Source organism: Pleurodeles waltl, chromosome 9 (assembly GCF_031143425.1).
Source record: "Pleurodeles waltl isolate 20211129_DDA chromosome 9, aPleWal1.hap1.20221129, whole genome shotgun sequence".
Classification (NCBI taxonomy): domain Eukaryota; kingdom Metazoa; phylum Chordata; class Amphibia; order Caudata; family Salamandridae; genus Pleurodeles; species Pleurodeles waltl.
The window spans coordinates 1027255991-1027283440 of NC_090448.1; the positions used below are offsets into that span (position 1 = coordinate 1027255991).

The 27450-nt window shown below is 43.1% G+C and overlaps 1 long non-coding RNA gene across 1 annotated transcript in view; it reads left to right on the top strand.

Moving 5' to 3' along the window:
• The first annotated feature begins 6874 nt into the window (after positions 1–6874).
• LOC138258769 (uncharacterized) overlaps positions 6875–27450 on the top strand; it is a 131483-nt gene continuing 110907 nt past the window's right edge. The window contains exon 1 of the long non-coding RNA XR_011198558.1: positions 6875–6976. This is a non-coding gene — a long non-coding RNA (uncharacterized lncRNA). The remainder of the gene's footprint in view (positions 6977–27450) is intronic.

A 27450-nucleotide genomic window follows, 5' to 3' on the forward strand; every position in this document is an offset into this window, starting at 1 on the left:
TTAGACATTAACGAACATTCGGCGCAACCATGACCTTTCAGTCATGAATAACCACACCTTAATGGAGTTAATGAGTTTTATTCCCTATTGATTACAATCTAGTAGCAAAGGCATTAATCTCAAAGTCAATAAACAGGTAAGCACGATTATAAGATGGCAACCGCAATAAGCTTTCGATAATGCAAAAATTAGTAACATGAATAATCAGATAGATAAGAGCGGATTATAACACATCAAACTTTCTAAGATACTAGTTCAGCATAGCACCACGTCAGTCACGTCAGTTTGTCAGTCAGAGTGAATACCTCGTCTAACCTCTAATTAGCATTAGCATGTTGGGCGTCATGCAAAACAATTTTGAACACCAATTTGGAAAACATCTAACTAAGGTCTCTATCAAAACATACAGCAGTTGGTACCTAGAAAGAAAGGCAAAATGAATTTCCATTAGCAATTATATAATTACCCTCCTCTGATTAGGTCAGCATTCAGGATCAGTCTTCGTCTTCAGGACATCAGTCAGATCACCGTCAGTCTATCTAAGTTAGAGGCAAGAGACACTCTCCTCATAAGGAGAAAAGTGTAAGTGGCAGTGATATGAGCAAGGATGGTTTGTCTAAGTCTCAAATCACAGAATAGTGTGACAGAGTTTCGGGATGTAATCAGTATCATTCCCTACCTAATGCCTGGTTATTTCCTGTGTCATGGGTTTTTATCCCTTTCTAGTAATTCATTCCCCCAAATTCCTATTGGTCAGTCAATACACCCCATCATTGTTAACCTATCAAATTATACATTAAGTAATGCATTTGTCATTTCTCGATAAAATGTTGTCTTCTGATTGGTCTTCATAATCAGTCTCCCGTAGGTGGCATATCCGGGGTTACTTCATCAGCTTGGCACACGTCTCAGGTTAAAAGTTCTCGTTCCCTCGTCTCATTGTCCTTGGAAGTATCTACAAATGTTTCGAGGCACAATCATTTTATACTAAAAGATGCTAGCATGCGGATGGGAAAATATCCCGATGTGTCGAACTAATACAGAGAGAACAATAGCTAGGTCATGGTTGTTTGCAAGTTTCTGCACACTGAAGAGACAGGAAAAATACGCCTTTAATATGAGAGCTACACAGCTTCTACTTGACTCAAGCTAACTTAAGATATTCGAGTTTAATGAATGCAGTTCTATACGTTTTAATGTGCTCAGTTAGGCAAACTATAAACAATTATTCCTTACAGTTGACATTAATTTATACATGTGAACGATTCTCCATTTTTATGAATACGCTATTAATAAATGTTTTATTAATACAGCATTGTTAGACATAAGCATTTCACGTCTATAATATGTAATATCAAAATACGCTCTCTCATATGTATCTATGTATGTATGTATGAAAAAGATTCTGAATGCTCATGATGGTCTATTAGGAAGTTGTTGTTAATTTATGTACGCGTATATGTATGTATGTATGTATGTATGTAGTATTCCTATATCGCAAACCTAGTCAAAAGGCAGCTGAGTGCTGTACAGGGTGAAAGACAAGTATAAAGTCAATGAGTGGCCGGAGAGATAGCTGGTTTTTGAAAGTTAATGCATTTGTGATGCAGTGTTCTTTAGACGTTCATCTTCAAAGTTTTATAAAGTAGAGAACAGCTTTGGGACGTTCTGATGAGCACAGATAGTGTTTCATTTTCTGGATTAGTATTTGGAAAAAGCCTGCTGTCTGTTTTCTTTTGGCTTTGTTTTTACTCTTATTCGTCTGCAGCCTGCTGTTGCCCTGGCTGTGGGGTTCTTTAGTCTTTGAAAAAACCATTCGATCCAGCAAATGTCAGTGCCCAGTAGAGAGATGACAGAGAATGTGATATCCAGTGCCTCTGTTTTCTCTCTCCCGATCCCTTTTCCTGCTTCTACTATTTGTCTTACTTAATATACTGTATGTGGTCAGCAGTGGTTGTGATGAGTGACAGCAGAGTGAATCGTTCTTTTTTAGGATTCAGAGTACAAGGTTAGAGTTTTCTGAAATATTGGACTACTCCATAGAAATACGCACACTAATTTGTACGTAGGTGAACAAGAGAGATTTACATATATATATACAATTTTTATGAACAATAGCATAAGCATTACTGCCTTTTGGCCTATCGTCTATTCTATCTATTTATTAGAGATGTGTGCCTTGAATTCTTTAGGATATATGGAATCTAACTCAAGACTTACAGGACAACCATCCAGGCATTGTTTAATGTTAATATGTTTATGCATAGCCATACCCCTGGTGGGCTGCCACGACAAATACATTGTCTGACACTGACTATTTAATGATGTTCTGTGTGGAGCAGACAGACATGGAGTTGGCAGTGGCGGTTTCTTCATTAGGGTGGCAAGGCTCTGCCCCAGCTTAAAAAAAAGTTTCCCCAGCTTCAATTTCTGCATCCAAAAATGTTTAATACATTAAAACTTCAAACAGTGTGACCCTCGCTCTGCGCGAGGGTCAGGCAAAACCAGGCACTTTCGAAAGACACATGTGCTGCAGTGCATGTGCTGGCCGTCGCAGGATTTATAGGGCTTATCTGATCTCAGCCCTCCGGCAGCCTACAACACTGTAAGGTACTGTCTCTTGTGACGCACTGGTGCCTCGGTCAAACAAAACAGCCTGGGCGCTTTAGCAGAAGCCCTGGGTTTCCAAAGCTGGCTGTCAATCAGGAAGGCTGTGTAGCACTGCAGCCCTTCGTCACTGGGTGGGTGGGAACAAGCCTCCATGGTCCCACCTCATTCTGGGAGTAGCTGGGAAAGGATTCTGGTGTACACGAGCCTGACTGACCACGATGTGATCTGCATGCAGCGGCAAAGGGAAAAGGTAAGTATTTACTCCCTTTAACTGTTTGACTGCTAGAAATATTCTTGAAAACATTGTTTGTCCAATTATTTCTTCAGTTTGAATTTCGTGGTAGTGACAGAGTTGCCCCATAAGGAATCAAAGATTAGCACGTGTGACACTAGGCTAATTTCATTTGTGACGTTACTGACTTCCTAATGGTGGTACATTGTTATCTTGGTTCCCATGCATTGTTCCTGTCATTAATGTTTGCAGTCTCTCAGCCCTATGCCCCACCAGCATGTCACATGTATTGTGGGCAGATTGGGGAATTGTCTGCGTCACATCTTCTAGGTGTGGGTTCTGTCCAAATTGTGGCTTGCCACCTTCTTGTCCTAATCAATCCTCCCTCTGCTTCCATTAGCATGGTGAGGCCTTGCAATGATTGTTGGTGTGCTGATGCCACATGCCCCACACATAACAATATGGCCCTGTCCCAGTCTATCATTTTTCACATTCACCTATTCGGTGCTGTGACCTAGCACCATACCATGTATTGCATTTCTATGAAATGGTACAGGGGTCACCATTGGTAGCTTCTCATGATGATGTTTGCGTGTGTGTGCTACATTACATTGCACTGATGGGCCTTGCAGAGTTCCATTTCCTCTTATGACTGTGCGGGTGTGTTTGCCTAGCTACACACATATGTCCTCCCCCTCAATGCTGTTGTTTTAGCACTATGACACCTGAGATGTTGGATGGTGGAATTGCAGCTATTGTGACACAGGCACAGGGGTAAATCCTGGAATGGGCAGCATGGGTATGAGATTACTGCTGTGTACATCATAATTTATGTGACAGTGCCTGATGGGTATTGAGTCAATGGACATGAGCAGTTGACAGGAGTTGCACTTTGATAGTAATTGATGGGGATTGATCATGTAGTCATACTGAACCCTCATTCTGAGTGTGCTTGTGCCATGGGCACCTAACTGCCATTTCCTAAGTGACTAGCACACACAGCACAGGTAATTGTGGCAAGGGTTGTCAATGGTAAATGCCGCTTGAGCCAATGGCCTGAGCATTGTCCTCTAGTTTACATTCTGACAATACCAGCTGTCCTGTGACACCAGACCAGTTTTACTTTCTACCCTACCTTCCTGGTCTGCTTCAGCATTTCCAGCAGCCTTGACATGGTGGTGTACCCCCATGCAAAGGTTGTTGGTGTTGTGTTGTCCTGTGCCCCTGGATGCCCCTGCACAGCCTATGCACCTGGTATGGGCAGTTCAGGGAGTCCGGTGCCGTGCCCTTTTGCCTTTTCCCGTGACTGATTTTCAGGGCTGACATGCATTGTGTAGTAGGTATGTGCCTCCCCCTTCTTACACTTGACATTTAGGCATTTTTAGCCCCCATGCAACTTACCCTGCACATGTGTTGTTTCCTGGTTGTCTGCGCTGTCGTGTCCTGTGATACCAGTGACAATTTCCTTGGGATGACGGCTGCAACCATCTCCTCCATCTCGTCCAGGTCCTCTTGCAGAGCTAGACTCCCACCTCTGGTCTGCAGTGCTGCCTTTCTGTTCCTTGACATTTTTTCCTTTGTCCTGCGCTTGCGGTCATTGCAGCATTTCTTGCACTCCGTGACAGTTCTCCTGACCTCTGCCACACTGTTAATCTTGTCCACAATCTGTTGCCAAAGTGCCTCTTCCCTCCCAATTGGCAATTTAGAGGTGATGAAGAGTTGATGCTGGTGCTCCGTCACCTCTCTGACCAGGAATTCATGCTCCTCTGAGCTGAAGGGACACTTCCTCTTCTTCTTGTCTCTCCCCTGGGTCTTGTCTGTGTCCTCCTGGCTGGTTCCTGGTTGTGTGGGGTTTCCCTGGGGTCTCTCCTGGCCTCTGGGGTCCATCTTGGGGCTCCATAGCACTGTTTGCTGCTTTTGCGTCTCTTTTTGACACTATTGAGGTGAAAAATGGCATATATCCATTTGAGACATTTTTCCATGTCGCAAACCGGAGTAGAGTCATTTTTCCTGCGTTAACGCATTTTGCCTTACTACAAGGCGCAATGGCTAGCGTCAGAAAAAAATTACTCTATCCTGCTCTTAGCGCCACCCATCATCAAAGTATAAATCTGACACCAGGGTGGCGTTAAGAAATTACTCTAGCCAGAGCTAAAATGTTGGATGCAAAACCCCATTAGTGCAGCTTTGCGTCAAAAAGTATAAATCTGGCCCTAAGTGACAACGTCCCACCGCAAAAGCTCAATTCTTAGGAAGCCGCAAACTCTTGCATTTTTTAGAGATTGGTTATGATATGTAGATATGAGGGCAACGCAAGTCGTTATAGTTATATTTGCTTGCTGCTGTGCATTGCATGAAATGTGAGTAAATATGTGCCTAGATGCATTCAAGGTATAATTTGAATTTAGCAAAAAATAACATGTGTAGTTAGATTGAGAATCACATACGGTAAACAAATGCTAATTATTTTTTCAGTGGCAAAACATATCCAAAGAAAATTAATATCATGAAGTGCAAACATATTAAGTTGGGGGTAGTTATGTTGCTAAGTGAGCGCCTCAGTGATCAGTTATATCTGGTTACATTTCAGTTTCAGTTATGTCACATTCATACCAGGAACAGAGAGCATTGGTTACACAAAAAGGTACTTCCTTTTGGCTGTGTGAAAAAGATTCTGAATGCTCATGATGGTCTATTAGGAAGTTGTTGTTAATTTATGTACGCGTATATGTATGTATGTATGTATGTATGTAGTATTCCTATATCGCAAACCTAGTCAAAAGGCAGCTGAGTGCTGTACAGGGTGAAAGACAAGTATAAAGTCAATGAGTGGCCGGAGAGGTAGCTGGTTTTTTAAAGTTAATGCATTTGTGATGCAGTGTTCTTTAGACGTTCATCTTCAAAGTTTTATAAAGTAGAGAACAGTTTTGGGACGTTCTGATGAGCACAGATAGTGTTTCATTTTCTGGATTAGTATTTGGAAAAAGCCTGCTGTCTGTTTTCTTTTGTTTTTGTTTTTACACTTATTCGTCTGCAGCCTGCTGTTGCCCTGGCTGTGGGGTTCTTTAGTCTTTGAAAAAACCATTCGATCCAGCAAATGTCAGTGCCCAGTAGAGCGATGACAGAGAATGTGATATCCAGTGCCTCTGTTTTCTCTCTCCCGATCCCTTTTCCTGCTTCTACTATTTGTCTTACTTAATATACTGTATGTGGTCAGCAGTGGTTGTGATGAGTGACAGCAGAGTGAATCGTTCTTTTTTAGGATTCAGAGTACAAGGTTAGAGTTTTCTGAAATATTGGACTACTCCATAGAAATACGCACACTAATTTGTACGTAGGTGAACAAGAGAGATTTACATATATATATACAATTTTTATGAACAATAGCATAAGCATTACTGCCTATTGGCCTATCGTCTATTCTATCTATTTATTAGAGATGTGTGCCTTGAATTCTTTAGGATATATGGAATCTAACTCAAGACTTACAGGACAACCATCCAGGCATTGTTTAATGTTAATATGTTTATAAATAGCCATACCCCTGGTGGGCTGCCACGACAAATACATTGTCTGACACTGACTATTTAATGATGTTCTGTGTGGAGCAGACAGACATGGAGTTGGCAGTGGCGGTTTCTTCATTAGGGAGGCAAGGCTCTGCCCCAGCTTTAAAAAAAAGTTTCCCCAGCTTCAATTTCTGCATCCAAAAATGTTTAATACATTAAAACTTCAAACAGTGTGACCCTCGCTCTGCCGAGGGTCAGGCAAAACCAGGCACTTTCGAAAGACTCATGTGCTGCAGTGCATGTGCTGGCCGTTGCAGGATTTATAGGGCTTATCTGATCTCAGCCCTGGCCTCCGGCAGCCTACAACAGTTTAAGGTACTGTCTCTTGTGACGCACTGGAGCCTCGGTCAAACAAAACAGCCTGGGCGCTTTAGCATAAGCCCTGGGTTTCCAAAGCTGGCTGTCAATCAGGAAGGCTGTGTAGCACTGCAGCCCTTCGTCACTGGGTGGGTGGGAACAAGCCTCCATGGTCCCACCTCATTCTTGGAGTAGCTGGGAAAGGATTCTGGTGTACACGAGCCTGACTGACCACGACGTGATCTGCATGCAGCGGCAATGGGAAAAGGTAAGTATTTACTCCCTTTAACTGTTTGACTGCTAGAAATATTCTTGAAAACATTGTTTGTCCAATTATTTCTTCAGTTTGAATTTCGTGGTAGTGACAGAGTTGCCCCATAAGGAATCAAAGATTAGCACGTGTGACACTAGGCTAATTTCATGCTCTCTAGGTGAAAACAAAAGATGTATTTTATTTTTCCTTCACCACTGGGTCTTTACCGCAGATGAGTGGGTGAATGAGATCGATTAAATGGGTTATTGTACACCACCTCACTCTTTGACATTGAATTACAGTGTTCTGGTCTCGCTGCTCGCAGTTGTATTTTTGCTGCACCAACTGTGAAGCGGACTGTTTCGTTGCGCTGCAAAATGTATTTTCTTTGTCAATGTGTCCAAATACTGTGACTGAAAGTCCCAGCTTTGCTAGCAAATATTTTAAGGCACTCACCAAAAAATAATTTTATTAAGTTCACTGTTCTCTTTTTCAGAAGTGGAGAAAGTTCATATAAAGCTTGCTTCTCGTTTCTCTTCGTACTCATTCTTTGAATGCATTTATGCCACAGGAAGCGAGTAAAGCATACCTTTATCACAAAGCTGATTAGACGATAAATGCACTTATGAGTGTACATCTAAAATACATTTACCAGTATCAACTTCGTTGCATCATCCTGGAAATGAAAACAAATGTAAAGAAACAGGTTGTGTTTTGTATTTTGTGGACGTGTCTGTATTGTACGGACCATTAATTATCCAGCCATGGTACAGGATCCCCCGGTTTTTGGTGGCCAGACAGTAATCCATTGTTAGGACTTAATTTGCCTTTCCTTTCTCGCTTGCTCTACTGCTCTCCTTCACTTCCTTCTTGGCCCAGCCCAGGGCCCTATTGAGAGGTTTGCAATCCTGTAATCTCCCTGTGCCTAAAAAGAAAATGATTGGAATGTGACTTTGTGATAATCTGGCGCTCATGTAAAGCGCTCTAATGCTGTCGGTCCTGTCTCGCGCAGCGCTATATAAAACTGCAAAAATGTCATGCAAAAATTGCAAAATAAGGGCATGCGATTATAATGTTACAGGAACAATCTGGCAAATAAAAGGTCTGTGATGTAGTAAAAGGGAGATGCATACATGTCAAAAGAAGCCAAAATGAAGATTTGTCTGGCTATTAGTATGTTGAGTTGAAGAAAGAAATCATACCTTATAATTCAGAAGTACCTGTCAGTGTCACTGGGTTAAAATGAGCGTAAGTTTTGAGTTCCATTCCAAGGTGTTAGCAAAGGGAGTTTCCTGGGGAAGCGAGGTATGAGGGATTTCTAAAGGGTGTGTGTGTGTGTGTGTGTGTGTGTTTGTTTGGTAATCCAGGTCTAACTGACTCAAAGACTCTGGAATAGGCCTTGAGATGCTGCAGGCCCATTTGTCGGAACTCTATAGAATGTGTACCCAGGGTTTTTACAAGCCCTTTCAGTGGTGCTCCCAAAGGCTTAGCCTGATGGCAACCCTCATTTTCTTTCTGGGAAAACAACTGTATCATTTTCCTTGGTGGTAAATGTTTGCAGTGACTGAGGCCTAGTTCCCCTGAAAGGTAGTTAATAAAAGCAAAAGTTAGTGGTCGGAGGGGCTGGGCAAGAGGAAAAGGAGAAAATAATGTAAAGTGGAGTGGGACGAACTGAAACTGAAAAGCAAGGAATTTTGAAAAACATGTCACTCAATGACCCATCCTTCCTAGTGTCAGGATGAAGACAAAGGTTGCTTGTTAGGGAAGCCTTGTTTTGTAGCCTTTACATTGACTTTAAACTATCAAAAAATTAACAAAGGTATATGTGGTGGTCTACTGCTTGTCTCGTCGACTTTTGAGTCAGAAGAATCTCACTTCTAAAGGAATATCAATAAATAAAGAAATCTGTGAGGTACTAGAATTGTTATCTCACACTCTGTTATGATGTTCTATGGGTATATTAAATAAGCAGCTACCTATGTTATTATCATATGAAATCTCTTTATTGATGTCAGAACTGCACTTTCACAATTTCTTTATTAACCTCCGTGCTTTCTCAAATTTGCCTGAAAATGCACCATTTTGCCCACTCCTTTAAAAAAAAAGCTCCGGGGAGAACCCCCCGTAACTCCCTTATGTTAGTCAGGCTGGCTCGCTACACTTGCTTGTCACCGTGCACTCACCAGCAACTTTTACGCCCCACCACTTTCAAATGTCACTAGCCACCACTGGGAGTTGAGCCTGAATGTAAAGAGAAAACAAAAACATCTTGAAGGAGGTGGTATGAGGACACTAGTGAATCAATCCATCTTGTAATCATATTATTTAAAGTCATGAGGATGGTCAGAGGCAAAGAAACACCCATGTCACTGGAGGTTCAAGCTGTGCTAAATGGGCAAAGGATCTTTTGAAAAAATAAACATGGCTAGAGGTGTATTGCGAAGCTTGATGAAGAATGCAGGAGTGTTATAGCCACCCAGTACTGGCTGCAGACTTTTATGCGCAATGGTGGCACCTACGGAATGCGGTGGTGTGCAACATACTTGTGCACAGAGTGGACTTCATGTTAATGACTGAATCAGTTTTGTATTTTGTGCCACTGCAGGTATCTACACATATCGATACACTGACATGTCATCTACTTTGTGGCATGGGCCGGGCCAAGCAAGGGGCTCACATAAAATGCTGATGGCCAGATCGCTTACAGCATAGTATCCGTGACTGACCTATTTTTCAAAAGAGAATGAAGATTGCAAACTGTAGGCTTGAGTCACAAAGGTAAATTTAGACGTTTGGTATGAACTTAGACTAAACATCTAAATTTACGACTTTGGGAATTAACAAAGGGCATTTACAAGTAGTATCTTTAGATCCGCACTTGGGGCGGAAAGGTGTTCCTTTCTGCACAAAAACAATCCAGCCTGCAAAGCAGGCACCCTTGCACCATGGCGCAACAGTGCCTGCATTGGCATTAGGCAGACCAGAGTGCACCAGAGCAAGGAAAGGACTGCAATGCACCATATAATCCCTCAGGATTACGACCCGGCCTACCGCCTTGGTTTGCGTGTTTTTTGTACTGCCACAAATACCATGGTGGTAGGCACTGTCAGTGGCAGGGAATTCCTTCCCTGGCACTGATAGGGGTCTCCCCTGCCCCCCATCCCCTCACCAGAGTCTTCCCCCACACTCCCCCACCCGCTCCTGCCCCCGCACATATACACACCTACACCCATATACACACATGCACACATGCATACCCACCTCCACCCACGCATGCACACATACATACCTACACACCACAACACACACCAACATACCTTGTCACACACATGCATCCACAACACACAACACTCACAATCACTCATTCACGCATGCATTCAATGAGAGTCAAACCCGCATCCCAAAACATACACCCCCCCCCCACATACACACAACACCCCCCACCCTCCTCTCCGGTCAGAGAACCCCACTTAGGCTGCAGACGGTCCGTGGCACTGCTGTCAGCAGCAGCGTCTGCCAGCAAAACACCGACAGGCTGTATTATTGCTCATGATATGGTCGGCAGTCTTTTGCTGGCATGGCGGTGCTGCTGTCAGTAGCGCCACCTTACCGCCGACCGCCACCATTACCGTCGGCGGTGTCCTGCCAGATTTCTGGCGGAATACCGTCGGCGGTCATGATACGCATTGCTGGCTGGTAGCTACAGCAGCGGTATGTTGTTGGCCGACTCCGTGGCAGTAGGCGGTCAATACATCAATGTTGTAATGAGGGCCTAAGTAAGATAAGAAAATGAGAGTGGTAGGGGATAGGGAAAGCAAAGTTGTCTCGGGTCACATTTGATATTGTCCTTTTAAGAGTCATGCCTTACTTCTTGTAATTCCAAGTGGTGTGGCTTGCTGCATGTCTGTGACATCTAGCAGTTTGCACTGTCCTACATTACTGACCATCCCAGTATGATCTGACTGTTCGTTTCTGCTCTCTGCCTGCCAGAAGAACCTATGAACTTGGGGTGGCATTGAAGTATTGTTTTTTACTGAGCCATCAAGAGCCATGCTATTACTGGGGAAGAGGAGCTAGAGAGAGGGGTTCTGGTTTGCAATATCATCTGAAGTTCCTCTGTGGCTGAGCACCCCAGTGGGTGTCAGATATGCTCATCTAGTTTTGCATAAGCAGCCCAGTAAGGTCAAAGGCAGATGAAAGAGGTTTCTAGTGATAAGGCTTGGTAAACAATGGTGCCCCCAGTGCTTCATTTGAGCTAGTGGTTTCCGGTGCAGGGCACCAGCACCTATTTTTGAGGGCCAACACTTATTTTTCTGCTGCAAGCATTTACTGTGAGCAAAAGACACATATGGGAATGACAGAGGAAGGGAAAATAGAAAAAACACCACAAATAGAGAAACCAGAAACCTGCAAGAGTGAGCTGAGAGGGCAGGGAATGGCTGTAAATGGATTAAAGAGGCCTGAGTTGGCTTCAGGACTACGCTGCCTCAGTATTCCCTGCTCACACATTTAATTGCAGCAGCCACATGTTTCAGAGGAGAGTTTTGGCCACCGACACGTTTTTATTTAGAAATTAAGTGCTGGGTGGACCTGCCTTGTAGTATATATGTTCTTGCAATTTCTTGGGCTAATTTGTGTTTGCTCTGTTGCTGCTTATGATATTCGCCATACCTTCCGCACTGCTGTCTATTATTTCATATGGCAGCAACTGAAAATTTAAGTTGACTATTTAACCATCTAAGTTTAAACATCTGTTATTTTATTTTTACTTAGGAGAGAGAGATTACATTCTCTGGGCTCTCACCCTTCACCAGACAGAAAGTGATAGACCCTGATATTACAGGTCATCTTAAAAATCCAGCCATTAATTCTAGCCAACAAACGGAAGAGTAAAGTCAGCAAAATAGAAAGCTAAAGAAACAGCCTTAGGAATTTGGACTGTTTTAAAGGTATTGAAATTCCTCCAAAAACATAAAGCCACAAATACCAGCACTATTGAATTAGAATTAAAAGGAGATATTGCATATTCCCTAAGAGTCACTTATCTCATATTGGCAGTCACCCTAGTGCCATGCAGACTTTCCTAGAGACATAGAATTGTTCGTTGGAAGCTTTGTGGGATATTTTATCCTTCAATCGAGGAGTATGTAAAAGTTATTAGATAGTCAGTCTGCAGATGACTGCAATTACCACCAAGGATGTAGAAGGGAACATCCTAAAGTACACCACTACTTTGTATGTATTGGGAATTACTACTCTTAGTGGAATCACACAAGAGGGATAGCTTATGACTCCAAGGAAAGCTGCATAATTAGTCTGCTGCCAGTAGTCAACCTGTGATGAACCAGCTGACCACTCAGCAGCAAGAAAAAGGTTATCAAGACCACACAGACGTTTTTCACTAAGAAACCTGTCATCTATACTATACCAATACGTGTCAACTTGAAAGACTAGAATTGAAATGGATAAGTTCAATTCACACCACCAATTTGCAACATGAATTACTCTCCCTCTTTTTGTTCCCCTAAGTGTCAAGTATCATCTTTCCCACAGGTTCCTACAACATACAATGGGGCTTCATTAGCTGAAACAGACATTTTACTATAATGACTCCAGAGTTTGACCCCCACTGCAAAGTGAAAGTGCAAGTGAACGAGCTAGGTTAGAACTGATAATTTAAGTGTCCTAATAAGGCAAATATCAAGCATTTGGGCTAAACATTCACTGTCCTCATAAAAAACTAAAAAATGTAATTCATGCAAATACCCCATAAATCATGCATTATGACCCATAAAAAGGCAACATGATCCAGACAGGGTCTTTTTGGCTTGGGAAAAATAACCTTGAAGGAATGATCTAAACAAATGGTGCAGTAACCCTTCTAGTGCATTCTGGTCATGCTAGTCTATCCCTTGCAAATATGCAGTTCAGCCAGTGGAGTATAGCTTAACAACTATTAATTTCCTCCAATGTTTCAATTCTGCACCTTGATAACTATTCATTTCTTCAAATGTTTCATTTTATTAGACCCAAGACACACAGTTTCACTCTTCATGAGCTCCTCAGTCGAGCACAGCAGGTACTGAGTGGCGAACATGTTTGCAGCATAATGCTGAAAGCCAAGCACATTCTCAACTGTTCTTTTAATAGCATGTTGCTACAAGATCCATCCTACTAATGTATTACCTTTTGAAAAGTAGAGACCTGTTAAGTCACTAAGAAGATGGTTAGGCTGCGTAAACAGATTTGATGGAAAAAAGAAAGTTGTAGTTATGAAGACATATCTCTTTCTCTTCAACTATTACATTGTGCCTCAAAATACCAAAACCACACACTTCCCCTTACTTTTTTACACCTCTTATTTCATGCCTACAATACCACCCTGGTGTTCATTTGCTTCAGCCCCCTGTTCAAGGAAGGCTGTAAATTCAACACCTTCCATTCCAACAAAATGGCCTTTGGGGTGCCTCACTTCTGTCTTGAACACAAAATGCTAGTGTTCTAGTTTTTTATTGGAACCACATATGATAACTAAGGAGTTAACAGACAGACAGCTGCTGCTGTTAGAAATACAAAGTGGCCAATCAGAGAATATCTGAACACCAACTGTCCAGGCTTTTTGATCCCTTTATGCCCAACCTAAGCCCCTCCTTCAGGTGTAATGTTTTGGAAAGGGTTGAACGGATTTACACCACATAATGAAAAGAATGATTTCTGATTGAGGTTTGAATTTTCTGCCAACTTCAGTGTACTTCCAGTTAGCCATATTTTTCATCACTTCCCAAAATTTCCTAAGGGAAAACATAATTTTGGGAAACCCCACACTTTTTCTTGGCACCAGCTTGATGGATCACCCTGAAACGTTCCAGAATGGAGCTGAAAAGAACAACCTCATCTCTGTTAGAAGTTAGGTTAATGGTTGGCTGGGGTGTGAGCTCTAGTAAAACAGAAGCCACAATTCTACCTAGGGTAAGGCATCAGCAAACCCCAAATTAACCTGTGGTTACCACGGATAGCTTAGCACAGAGCAGTCAGGCTTAACGTAGAGGCAATGTCTAAAGTATTTCTGTAGCACTTCACACAGTAGCACAGTGAAAACACACACAAAATGACCCCACATGTATTCAAAAAATATATATATATTTTATTTATAAAAGAAGATCAATATAGCAAGAATTCAATCAGTAGAACCGAGTTATGATTTTTTAAAGAATAAACTATCAAACACAGCCTAAAACCATAAAGCAACAACAACGCCTATCTGGTCATGCTGGACGGGGCCAAGGCAAAAGTTCAGGCTGACCACAATGGAGCATATGTTGTATAGAATCAGTCCTTCTGAAGGTTTACCTTCTCAAGTTCTCGGCATGTCATAAGAAGCAGGTCAGGTGTTGTGGTTGGGTGGGCTGGTGCTTCGTGCTGGCAGTTTCCCAAGAGCAGTCAATGTTGCTGTGCGAGGAGGTGGGCTGGTGGTGGCTCACACTGATTTTCGGTGTGAGCAGCATGGCTCCTGTGTGAACAGGCCCATTCATGGTTGCAAAGAGCCAAAAAGCTTGAATTTAAGAGCTCAAGAGCCACACCAAATGTCCAGGACCTGAGATGCACCAGTTGGGGTTCAAGAATTCGCTGAAGATGGGTTCAGGAGCTGTTGGGGAATCTTTTATGTCCTGAGGCTCAAATGAGGAGGCCTGCAGACAAGCCCTTTGAGTCACTCTGGGTTCCCGGATTCAAGATGAAGTTGCAGGTTCAGTCAAAGTCAAAATAACTTTATTCTGCGTATTGCCATAAAAGTACACATACATACATAAAAATACAGTACTTATTGCATAATTCAAAGGCAAGACTCTTTGATCTGCAAGTCTATAAAATCTAAGCATACCACTTAAGCCTACTAAATCAATATATAATATAAATACTTATAAAATCGTATACAACAGTAAAACAGTATTTGAATTCCCTTAATAAATAGTCACGTTGCTAATTCATATCGATTCCTAATGGTAATAGCGGATTTGATAAAACTTAAAATAGAGCTGCACATTTGTTTGGATGAAAGGCTTTGAATGCCAATCAATCCTTCTTTATAAGAAAGGGTGTGCAAATTACGCAAAATAGGTAATAAAAAGGTTTCCCTAGGAGCTGAGTAGAGTGTACAAAATAAAATAAAGTGACAAGTACTTTGTTTCGAAAATTGTCACAAGGGCATGGCGGTAATGTTTTTTCCCACACGCATTTTGTTGGAAACGCCACTCTAAAATGAATCATGTTAAATCTAAAAAGTACAAGTAAAGAATATAGGGAAGGGATTGGAAACCAAACAAAATAAGGTTCTATCAAATTCGATGATGAAATTTGTACATATAAATCAAAAGAGTTCAATTTCTCTGCCACTTGATATCCAAGATTCGTAACGTACTCTTTATATCGGAATTTAACAATTTCTTTCACATTGGCGGGCAAGAGCTCTGGTTTGAAATACATAAACTCCAAGTCCAAATTTCGAAAACAGTTATAAACAAAATTTAACCATGGAATTTTGTTGTGATTTGCTAACGAAATACAGTCTTTTACACAATCATGTGTTAAAGTAGCTGCCGGATTAGACCATACTTTTATACATAACAGAAGGGGGGCAATATCTATCAAATCTGTAATGTAGCGGATTCCCAACTCCTCATGGCATACAATATCCGCTACATTCTTGGGTACCATAAGTAGCCGGTGGAGAAATTTATTCTTTGCCCGTTGTAATATACTTGAACTGGTATATCCCCAAAGGCCACCCCCATAAATCGCAGCCGAAACACATTTGGATTTATAGAGCGTGATGATCTGGTGAACCGGTCTATGCCCTAATCTACGGGCAAAGTGAAAGATTGCTTCAACATTTCTTTCCATTTATTGGAGCTTAAAGTTCAAATGGAATTTCCATGACAGAGTGGAACTTAGATGCAAACCTAAATAGCAAAAGTCTTTTACCTTTGTTAAGGTGTTCCCCCCATTATAAAACATTTAGTGCGTGTGTTTTTAGGACCGCAAATCATAACATGTGACTTTTTAAAATTAACTTTCAAATCAAGCTCTTGTGTGTGCGTTAAAAAAAGATCCAAAAGGGTCTGTAGACCATTGGCCGTGCGGCCAATTAGAACGGCGTCATCAGCATACAATAAAATCGGCAATTGTCTAAAACTCATCCTTGGGAAATCCATGCCATTTATGTACAACAGAAATAAAAAAAGGTGCCAAAGTGCAGCCCTGTCTAACACCCGATTAGATGCAAGGGGATGGATCTTTCTGAATTATGATAGTAAGGTCAGAGTATAAACGTTTAATCAGATCCAACAAATCTTGCTCAACCCCCATTGTGTCCATTATTTCCCACAATTTTACTCTGTTCACCATATCAAATACACTGGACAGATCTATAAAGGCTAAGTGGATAGATTCCCTTTTTGCAATAACATATTTGCTAAGGATAAGGTGTAAGTTTAGGGTCTGATCCACTGTGCCTAATCCAGGCCTAAACCCATATTGAATTGGCGATAGAATGTTTGTCCTTGCCACCCACTCCTCAAGCCGGTTCAAAATGACACTCCCCAGAATCTTTGCCGTGGAGTCAATGAGAGAAATGGGGCTATAGCAAAAGGGGTCAAGTCTATTACCCTTTTTAAATATCGTAACAATTGTTGCCTTAGCCATGAGGAAGGAATAGAACTTTGAATAGCACAATTCAAAACATTTGTGATTAGTGGAACCCACAAATCAGGTAAAGATTTAAATAAGTCCACTGGCACCCCGTCGGGGCCAGGGGCTTTCCTTAATTTCATTTTATTTATTGCTGTGGTGGTCTCATACGTCTCAAGTAAAATTCCACTCTTAATTGGAATGGAAGTAGCCAAACGTAAGAGGCCAAATACCTCCACACCATGATTAGGGTTATTTGCAGACTGAAATACAGATGAAAAGTGTTCTACCCAGACCCCCTCTGGTATCAGACAGTCATCCTCCCTATTTGCCTGTCCTGAGAAATATGGGTGATTAACCACCTTCCAAAATTGAGAGGGGTCCCTCAATTCCGTGGCTGCCATGAGATCTTCCCATGCGCTAATGCGTATTTCATTCTTCCTCTCCTCAAGAACTGACTTATATCGGCCCCTAGCCTGTTTAACTAATTCACGACTAAATGGAATAGTTTTAATAGCTGTTTTTAAGTCTCTATGGGCAGCCGTACAGGCCGAATGAAACCAACGTTGAGGTTTTACGCCTTTGGGATGTTCGGCAAACGTCAGTGCCTCAGAAATAGCACAGCTTAAAGACTCAAAAGCAGTTATAAGATGGTCGCAAGTGGATTGCAGAGACAAACAAGTATTAATGTGGACCTTATTTTGTGTTATTAGGTCCTCATAAAAAGTGTTAGGGATTACTCTCTCCCATCTCATACGGGGGCAGAATTTCTTTTAAAAGCCACTTTCCCCTTACATACTATCCTCAGTGAAATTACCCTAGTTTTAAGAGCTAATTTTATGCTCAAGGGATTGTGGTCTCTGGCGCAGTGGGATTTGATTTTAAAATCCACAATTGAATGTGAAAGTGAAGAGCAAATAAGGATAAAATCAATAATGCTACCATTCGTGCTCCCTGTATAGGTGGGTATTTCCCTTGTCCGACTATTTGTCATATCCCTTGCAAAAACAAGATCAAATTTGTAGATGAGGGTATTCAAGGCATTACCTAAATTAGAGTAGATAAAGTGAGTAAGTGACTCTCTACCTTCTGTGGAAGCACCACATAAATAAGGTAATTCATATTTACACAATTGAACATTAAAATCTCCAACCCAAATCATATCAAATTCCCTGTCCTGGAGTTTTCCAGCAGAGTTTCATTGATTTGGTCTTCTGCCTTTTTCTTGATGGTCTTATTATCAATGACCGGGCGAAAAGATATCTTACTTTTAAATTTTTATAATAATATTCCGAGTATCGCCCTGTCAGGAAGCCTCGAAGAGCTTACAGATTTTTTAGAATCTGCAGGTTCAGTCATTCTTCCCTAGGCAAGCAGTAGGTCACCAGGCACCAAAGCAGCTGATCCTTTAGAGATTTAGGCCGGCAGAGCGGCTGTGCTGATAGCAGCATAGCAGACCTTGTTCTTGGTTTTTTTTCAAACTTTTTTATGCTAATCCTGCAAGTTCCGAACTAGCATCAAAAATGTTGACGCTAGTTCCCTTAACTGCTGCCATGGTGTGCCAACATATGGTGGTGCACACATGGTGGCGTTTTTGGGGGCGCTAAGGGGTGGAAGAAAAGTGGTGCTGAACTGGTTGAAGCACCACTTTTCCTAAATCAGGCCCGTAGTGTGGAGAGTCTAGAGTAAGGCTGGGAACTCGTTGGTGTTTTGCCTGCATTACTGGAATAGACTGGGGTGACTGAATGTCCTGCAGAACCTCCTTTCTACTGACTCCGCACTGTGGGGTGCCTTGTTGCAACTCATGCGTCGGCTTTGAGCCTTATATGGTCTTCACTACCCGAGAGCACAGGGAGACCTGGCTCCCGGCACTGGAGGAAATCTTAATTTTCTAACAAAAATAGGGACCCCATTTGGCTAGGGGGCCACTACGGGCACTATTATTGCTGGGAATACCCAACAAAGACATTTCATCCTGAGTGGGGGACTGTGAATGGGGACCTTTTAGTTTGGTAATCAGAACCCATCCCATTTAGTTGTGGGTTTGAGCACCTGGGGTGCCTGCCTCTTTAGAGCCGGTTGGGGAGCTTTCCTACCCCATTCAGTCAGACTGCCCTCCCCATGGGGTAGGGCTGGGTAGCTCCACCCTGAGAGACCAGCAGCAGAGTGGGGATGAGCTTACTCTTGCATTCTACTCTGCTCAGAACTGCAATGGATGTTTTGGACTCCCTTTCCTGGCACCCCCTCTCCCTCAGACCATATCTATTTGGGCCTACTGTGCCCGGCTGCTATTGGGAAACTCAGATGGAAATGAGGGGGCAAGGACATCTAGTGTGGAGAGTCTAGAGCAAGGCCCAGTAATTTGTCTGAGTTCTGCCTGCATTATGGGAATGGACTGGGGTGACTGAATGTCCTGTTGTCCTGTTTCTACTGACTCTGCTCCGTGGGGTGCCTCGTTGGAACTCATGCATGGGCTGTGAGCCTTATGTGGTCTCCGCTACCCTTAGCGCAGAGGGAGCCCTGGCTACCGGCACTGGAGGACATCTTCATTTAGGAACAAATATGAGGGGGCGCCATTTGGCTAGGACGCCACTGCAGGCACTATTGTTGCTGGGGTTAGCCAACAAAGAGAATTTGTCCTGGATGCGGGCCTGAGAATGGGGACCTTTTCATTTGATAATCAGAACCCATCCCATTTGGTTGTGGGCTCGAGGACATGGGGTGCCTGCCTCTTAAGCGGCAGTTAGGTAGCCACCCAGCCCCACTCTGTCAGACTACCGTCCCCCCCGAGTGTGGTTGGCTAGCCCCAACATGGGGGACCAGCAGCAGAGTGGGATGAGCTTTCTCCTGGATTTTACTTTGCTAGGAGCTGCAATGGATTTTTTGGACTTCCTTCCCTGGCACCCCATCTCCCTCGGGCCATATCTTTTTGGGCCTACTGTTCCTGGCTGCTGTAGGGAAACTCAGCGGAAAATGAGGAGGCAAAGACATCAAGTGTAAAGAGTCTAGAGCAAGGCTTGGAACTTGTCGGAGTTTTGCCTGGTTTATGGAAATGGACCTATGGTGACTGAATGTCTTGCTGAAAGTCCTTTCGACTGACTCTGCAGCGTGAGGTGCCCCGCTGGAACTCATGCATGGGCTGTGAGCCATAAGTGGTCTTTGATTCCCTGAGTGCACTGGGAGGCCTGATTCCCAGCACTGGAGGACATCTTTATTTTCAAAGAAAAATAGGGCCCCCATTTGGCTAGGAGACCTTTTAATTTGGTAATCAGAATCCATCCCATTTGGTTGTGGGTTCGAGGACCTGGGGTGCCTGCCTCTTAAGCGGCTGTTCGGGAGCCACCCTGCCCCACTCAGTCAAACTGCCCTCCCTCTGGGGTGTGGCTGACTAGCCTTGCCCTGGGGGACCAACAGGGACCAACAGCTTGGCAGGGTCCAGGCTCCCATGAGGACCCTAAATGACAAACTCAGTTGATTATTCCCGAGCAACAGCCACTTGGCAACCCAGACTGGCAGACTCTAGTGAGGACACCCGGTCGACAGCCACACAACAACCCTGAATGTCCCCAAGTACGAGTAAAGGACGAAATATCTAATGTTATTCTCATTCGCCTTTCATTTTGAATTCTACTGCAGTGAATTTTTAAGGTGTACTCGAAATGTATACTTTGTAGTGGGGGTCCTATGGCTTACTTCTCATTTGGAGTTTGTGTCTGCATGAAAGCATTGCTTCCCCAAATGTCTATCTCTTCCTGCTGCAGCTGTGGCCCCGGTCTTTGTTGTGCCTGATTCTCTGGCTGTGGCTGCTGATGCCATGAGCTGGTCCAACTACCTCACCCCTGCTGCTGTGGTGTAGCAGTGGACTCATTTCCATGCAGCTGAGTATAAGATGCGGCTAGGTTTCCCTGCGCCTGATTCTGTGGGTGGGGGTTCTGCAGGGCCTGGCCTTGGCTCATTGACTTCTGCACACAGTGTGCCTTTTATTCAGCACCTGTCGGCCAATTGCCCATTCTATGGCAATAGTAGTATTGTATGCGGTTTGGCTGCTGCCAACCACCCAGGTCTCCATCACTGTTGCAATTATGCACCCCTTTGGCAGTGGTATTCCAGTCATATCTAATGCCATTAGCATGATTTCTGCCAACGTGGACACCTCAAGGGCAGTCTTATTTAGCTTATGTTGGGTCAAGTTAGAATTGTCCCTCTGGGCCTGTTCATGCCTCTTCTTATCCTTTTCTTGTTTCCTCATGTAGAAGTGCAGGATATGCACTTTTATTTCTCACTAGGACTTGGTGTCCAGATCTACTCGCTTTCCAAACTGCTTTGTATTTTGGTGGGCAGCCCCTTCTTGAGGATGTTGCAGAAGAAAATTACTTGAGGGCCTTTATCTGTCCATGGCTATCCTGCCTCCTGTACCCACCTTTCTCTCATCCTCTATATGAATTCTACCATGGTTTCCTCAGGATTCATGGTTTCTGCCATCAAGCCACCTATACCTGGGCAGTTAGGGAATATTTCCCTCAGGGCTCTCCATATCTGGTGCCTATATGAATTAAATATGGTCCGTCATGCTCTGAGTTGGTTAGCATAACCACCGGGATGCGGGTGCAGGCGAACACCATGTTGGTCTGCTTACTGATAATGCTACTCAGTAGACTCTTGACATCACCTATCGCTAAGGTGATCCCCGCAGTATTCTTCTCGAAGCATGAGATCCAAACTGCAGCAGTTTGGCTCTTAGCCCTTCCATGTCCATCTGAGCCCACGGCCCATTGATGGTCCTTTGCATGCCCTCCTGTAACAGTGGACATATCTTTGTTTTGTACATCTCCACCCGTTTTCCTTCTACAAAGCATTCCCATCTCTTCAGATACTCCTGCATGTAAGGGAAGTTCCACTTAGCATCTTCCCCTCCGTGCCAGATGCAGTCTTCGGCTATCACTATGTCCTCTGGTTCGAAGGATCCCTCCTCCGGCCTGGGCCTATCGTATTGATCACTTCTCTCTGTCCAGCAGGCTTACAGATGGAAAAAGGGTCAGGAGAATATTTTCCCTTCCTCCTGAGGTACTATGGGGCATATTTCTAATGTCCTAACGCCACCTTGCACCACATTAAAGTAATTATTTCTGATGTTAATGTGTCCCAACGAGGCCAAAATCCATGCGCCATATTTACAGGATGGCACAATGCATGCATTGTGCCACTCTGTAACCCTTTGCACTGCATTATGCCTGCACTAGGCATAATGTATGTAAAGGGGGCGGTCCCCTGTTAAGGGAGCCGGAAAAATGGTGTAAGGAAATCTATGAAATTTCCTTGTGCCATTTTCTACAGCAATTTTAATGCCGGCTCAAGAGCATGCGTTAAAAGGGGGCTTCCATTCTTCAGAATGGTGCCCTATGTACTCTGCAGGTGTAGCACCAATATTTTGGCACTACTCCTGTAGAGTACATCAATAGTGTCATGAGAAATGATGCTATTGCCCCCTACCCTGCACCATGGTGGGCCGTATTTTAAATAGGCACACACATGGTGGTAGTAGGGGGTGCTAAGTGGTGCAGGGAAAGTAGTGCTGCAGTCTGTGCAGCGCCACTTTCCATAAATCTGCCCCTATGTCTCTTGGGGTCAGCATACCTGTCCTGCGCATTCAAGGGGACTAGCTGCCATCCTTATTGCTGCTTTCTTCGTGTGCAAGCAGTGATGCCATTATTGTCCTCCAATGTCTAAGCTGGGTCTGCACAAGACTTCTTTGGTCCCCAATTTTCTGGTCAGACACTCCCCTTTGCTGGTACTCTGGTGAGGCATGGACCCCAGTCTCAAGCTTCCCTTCTAATTCTGTCTCAGATTCCTCCATGACTGGGGCCCTGTTCCTACTCCTGCCTTCCTCAGGTGGAGGGCGCAATACACTTTTTTCTTACTGGGCTTAGAGGATGCAAGCTCTTTCTCTCTCTCTCTCCTCTGACTCCGATCTAGATCATCTCTTTCGCTCAGAACTATACGCTCTCCTAGTTCGGGACCTGCTGTTATGCTCACTCTCCTTTGTTTCTTAGGCTACCTGAGCATACCCTGTGGCTCCATCCTTGCTGCCAGATCTCAGAGGACTGGTACCTCTTCCCTACACTTGCTAGCTGTCTCGCCATCCAAGATCATTAGAAATCTACCTTTCACTAACATTTGCTCCTTGTAACCACTAAGGGTGAGAATTTGCCGTGCTGTGAAGGCTTGGTCCATTGGCCGTGACTGCAATGGGGTTGAGCTTCAGGGTGCTCTAGTTCTAGACTGGAGATGTGCAAGAAGTGTCAGGGCTTGTTGGCCTGTCAGTCCTCCGTGCCTTGACCTAACGGCCTGCTGTTCGGTGGGAGCCCCTTGAGCTCCCTCGACTGGTGGGTTAGTGAATCCTCATGTCTGTACTTGCATATGATGGGGGAGGTGTGGATGCCTTGCTTGCTGGTGATAGGTCAAGGTTGTTGGCCCAGACATTCTAAAAAATAGCCCAGACCTCTGGCAATGTTTCTTTTTTGTCTTTCTTTTGCACTGTATATTTGGTATGTATGTATGTCCTTGTACGTTCAATTATGTTAGTGTTGAAGGTTCTCTCTTTTGGACAGGGGAATGTGTGAGTTTTGGTATGTGCGTGTAAATTGTGGCAGAGCTTGCTAAGCTTTTTAGACTGAATGGGGATTTTACTCTTCATTTTACTCTGCATGTGCTCTAGTCTAAAGGTCATCCCATGGTGGTATTTGGGTAGTCTTTTCAGGGGATAGTTACCCTGCTAGGTTTACATTCTTTAGGAATTTCTATCTTGCACTTTCAATTTGTACAGGGTTTTCTTTTTCTAATTGCTAATTTTCAGTTTTTATAAATTTGAAAATGTTTACTCTGGTAATGGGAAGTATTTACAAGGGAAATACTGGATCCCTCCGGTAGCAGGAAATATATATGCAGGTGGTTTACCACATCAAATCTTGCAGAGGAGGCTATACACAGGGGAAATTAGTTTAAGGGTATTCACAGATGCATCTAAATAGATATTCAACAAACACATGCATGAAGATTCACAATCCTAGGAAGAGTGTAATTGTTATTTCATTGCAGCCTGCAATCTGGTGACAAAATAGAAAGCCTTACATTGGCTTAAAAAAAAAATGTGTGAACATCAACAAATCTTCATTTAAACATTAAACATTGACAAAGAACACAAATTTTAACATTTAAGATAAACACAATCACGCTGGTCTACCAGCATAATAATATCAAAAAGACACAATTTCAACTACCCGGGGAGATGCTCACAAGGCCCCAAAGAAAAAGGTGAATGGCCCACCCACATCACGTTAGCTCTGCCTACTCCTGGTGCACATTATCCTGAGATCATGGGAAGTTCTGTGCTGTATGGAACTAGTGGAGCCAGATAATCTTGTTGAGACAAGCACAAGGGAAATGATTGCAACAATTTAGATGGAGAAAGAAAGGACCATTGACAACTTCTTTGCAAAACACAGCTATGCCTAATTTTCATGATCCCAATCTCTCTAGTACCCTAACATCCAAATTGGCCCCCTATGTCTTACCCAGGGGTCCTGCATACCACCTGTATCACACCCAGTGGTCCAAGCAAAACACACCTCTCACTTCTTTCAAATACCACCAGTGTTAAGAAACCAACGGCACTGAGAAAACCAGGATAGCCTAATAAGATTGAGATGTGGGCCCTACATCACCATCAAAATCTCGGCATACCGACTATATCATGCCCAGTGATCCAAGTGAAGGCACCTCCTAAAACAGAGAGCTGGCCTTATGTCCGTCCCAGAGCTTTATGCATACCATCTGTGCCATGCCCAACGATCCAATCAGTCAGCAACCCAAAAACCCTGCATTACACACAGCGGTCAAGCGTACCATCTGTGCTATGCCCAGCGGTCCAAGCTATCACCTTTCCTGATGCTGACAGTGAAGAAAGTGACATCTATGATTATGATGATTCTTAGTTTGCCACATGCCAAATGCTAGGAATAAGGCTCTAATGTAGTCTTTTACCATTGTGACAGGAGCTTCTAGATGAACCTGTTTTCAAGCGGATAAGGCAGTACTTTAAATCAATTATGGTGTCTCCTCAACTCTCTTTTTTGTGCATATGTGAATCCATCCAGGCAGGGTCCCCTTCTTTTGGTTGCAGTTGAGTTCGAAGAACGAATCAGCTCCTATCTGGCTCACAAAAATGTTGCTCGAATGAGGATTTACCTTAAAAACAAGGGACAAGATGCTTCTGGTGAAACAGGAAATGGTTTGTTTAATTAAACATTATGACCTGGGGAGCAGTTACAGCACTGGTCTGAGGACTGTCTCTCACAGTACATTGAAATGAGGCACATTTTTTGAATTTATCTAGGAGCAATAAACCATAAAGCATTCTTTCCCTGCGGAACTGTTGTTAAGGAGTTGTAGACACTATTTCCATATAAGGAATGCAGGTGGGCCTTGACCTGGCATGGATACTATGTGGGCCAGGGAGTACGTGCCCAGATACTGCACTGCTGTGCATGCTGTGTCCTGATTGGCTAAGTGTACCTAACTACAAGTGACATCTGTCCTATAGTGTTCTGCCAATTTGTGTTTTATTGGGGCCAGTCTCTGGGGACAATTGTAATTTGCTGCCTATCTGTGGGATCTGATCGAAGTTTGTGTATTTGGCTGACAGCTAACTGTTACCCCACCTGTGACTTGTCAATCATTAACCTTTAGATCTGGGTCATAGAGCCTTCCTGACAACTTACCTCCGTGCTGGTGTTGATGGAAAGTTCATGATGGGGGAATCCAAGGGGGTGATGCAACTCCATTTGTGCATGAAAATGTCTAATTTGTGTATAAAGGTGTTTCATTGTCGTGAGCATTGATTAATCCAATATCAACACTACTTAAGTGGGTGGCACAATTATTGCTGCAGGCCCACTAGTAGCATTTATTTTAGAGGCCCTGTGCACATCTAATGCAATTTACTAAGGACATAAAGTAAATTCTACCATGTTTTAAGGAGAGAGCACAAGCACCTTAGCACTGGCTAGCAGTGGTGAAGTGCAAAGAGTCCTAAGACCATTAAAAATGAATTCTGAAAAAAACTGGAGGTATGCAAAATGTTTAGGGATGACCCTGCATAAAGGGCCAGGACCAAAAAGCTCCTTTCTGGAAGTGGGAAAACACAAAACATAGATTTCTAATGTTAATTCCATAAAGGAACTTCCCAGGTACAGAAAATGGCTGAATAGAATAACAGCAAATTTAGCAAAAATTTTGAACTTTACCCAGAAAGCGTGCATTCTGTAATTTGGTCTGTTTAGCCATTTCAAAGAAATTTGCATTTAAAGTTGTGGTCAGAGTGGTCATAAAGTGGTTAAAAAACTAGGTATAACTGTATGGTTAGTCCTGTGGGAGTCCTGCTGTATTGTAAATGAAAACATAGGCTCTTTGATTAGCCAAAAGGGCTTCTTCTATTGTTTGGTACTGTAGGACTGATACTTGGAAAAGTAGCTGTGGTGGATTCAGGGACTTATTCCCAGTGTTCTAAAATTTTAATTTTTAAGTTGTATAAGGAGCCAGTGTAGGGATAAAATGATCTCAGGCACTTGGGGGGCAGGGGCGGCAGAAAGCCGCCCAAGAGCCAAAAGTAAAATTATGTTTGTTCCATGGGTACCACCATATGGCTGTGCAATACAGCAAGTCCCTCCTGCTCTGATTCGGTCTGGGACCCCCGCCAGATTTGCAATGTTAGGATTCCTAACTCCCGGGTGAAGTGCCTCAGTCAATGCACCAAAACACCTTAGCAATACTGTGCAGAAAGTGAATATGATAAAAAAATGAAACCCATAAGATTAGTTCAGGGGCATAATGGAAGGCCAAACTTTGTATCATGAATGAATAACACACACTCAAATTAGCATTAAGAAATCAGAGAGGTATGGTCAAATGTTTAGCAACAATGCATGACATGGTGAGCAAAAGCAGCAAGAATATTTCTAACATGGTTAGTGCGTTCTTAACATCCTAACACCCTACAACTATTTCTAGGAGCTATGCTAATTTTTAGCAGAAGCAGTATTTGCAAGCCTGCTGTTTGAGTTACTAAGATAAATTGCACAACATACCTGTTTTTGTTCGGAAAATAACTCAGTTATTCTCTATCACAGCTTTCCCAGGAGTGAAAAATAGTGCTAGGTTAAAAGCTACCTCTGAATAAATTAGAATGACCCTGCAAACCGGCATGACCTTGGGTTTGATCATCCTAATGAGAAGTCCCTCTACCCTATGATCAGATGCTAGAGTTTTTACAGAATATGATCACCAATTCTACCTTATGTTTATAAACCAAAATAGCACTAGCGGACACTAAAGCATCAACAAGAGTAAACAAAGATTATAATTAATGTATCATCTTGAATTACATATTTATTATATGCTCTTATAGCTAAAAACAATAAACACATTTTAACTAATATAGTGAGCATTCATGATGTTAGGTTAAGTGTCTATAACCGAAAACAATGCAATATGTCAGCCTAGATGGTAAGCAGGCATGATGCCAACCTTTCTGCATGTGTCTAGAACTTGCTAACACAACATTCTCATGATGCAGCATATTTCTGCATCACAAATTCCATCCCCATGATACTGTGTGCATGTTCACCAGGGAAAGTTTAACAGTACTGCAGTACCAATGGAGAGACGCTAAAACACTGGTACTGCAGAATACCATCATACCTGCAAAAACATTTTTTTTTAAATGAAGTTTGGGTTGGGTATTCATGGAC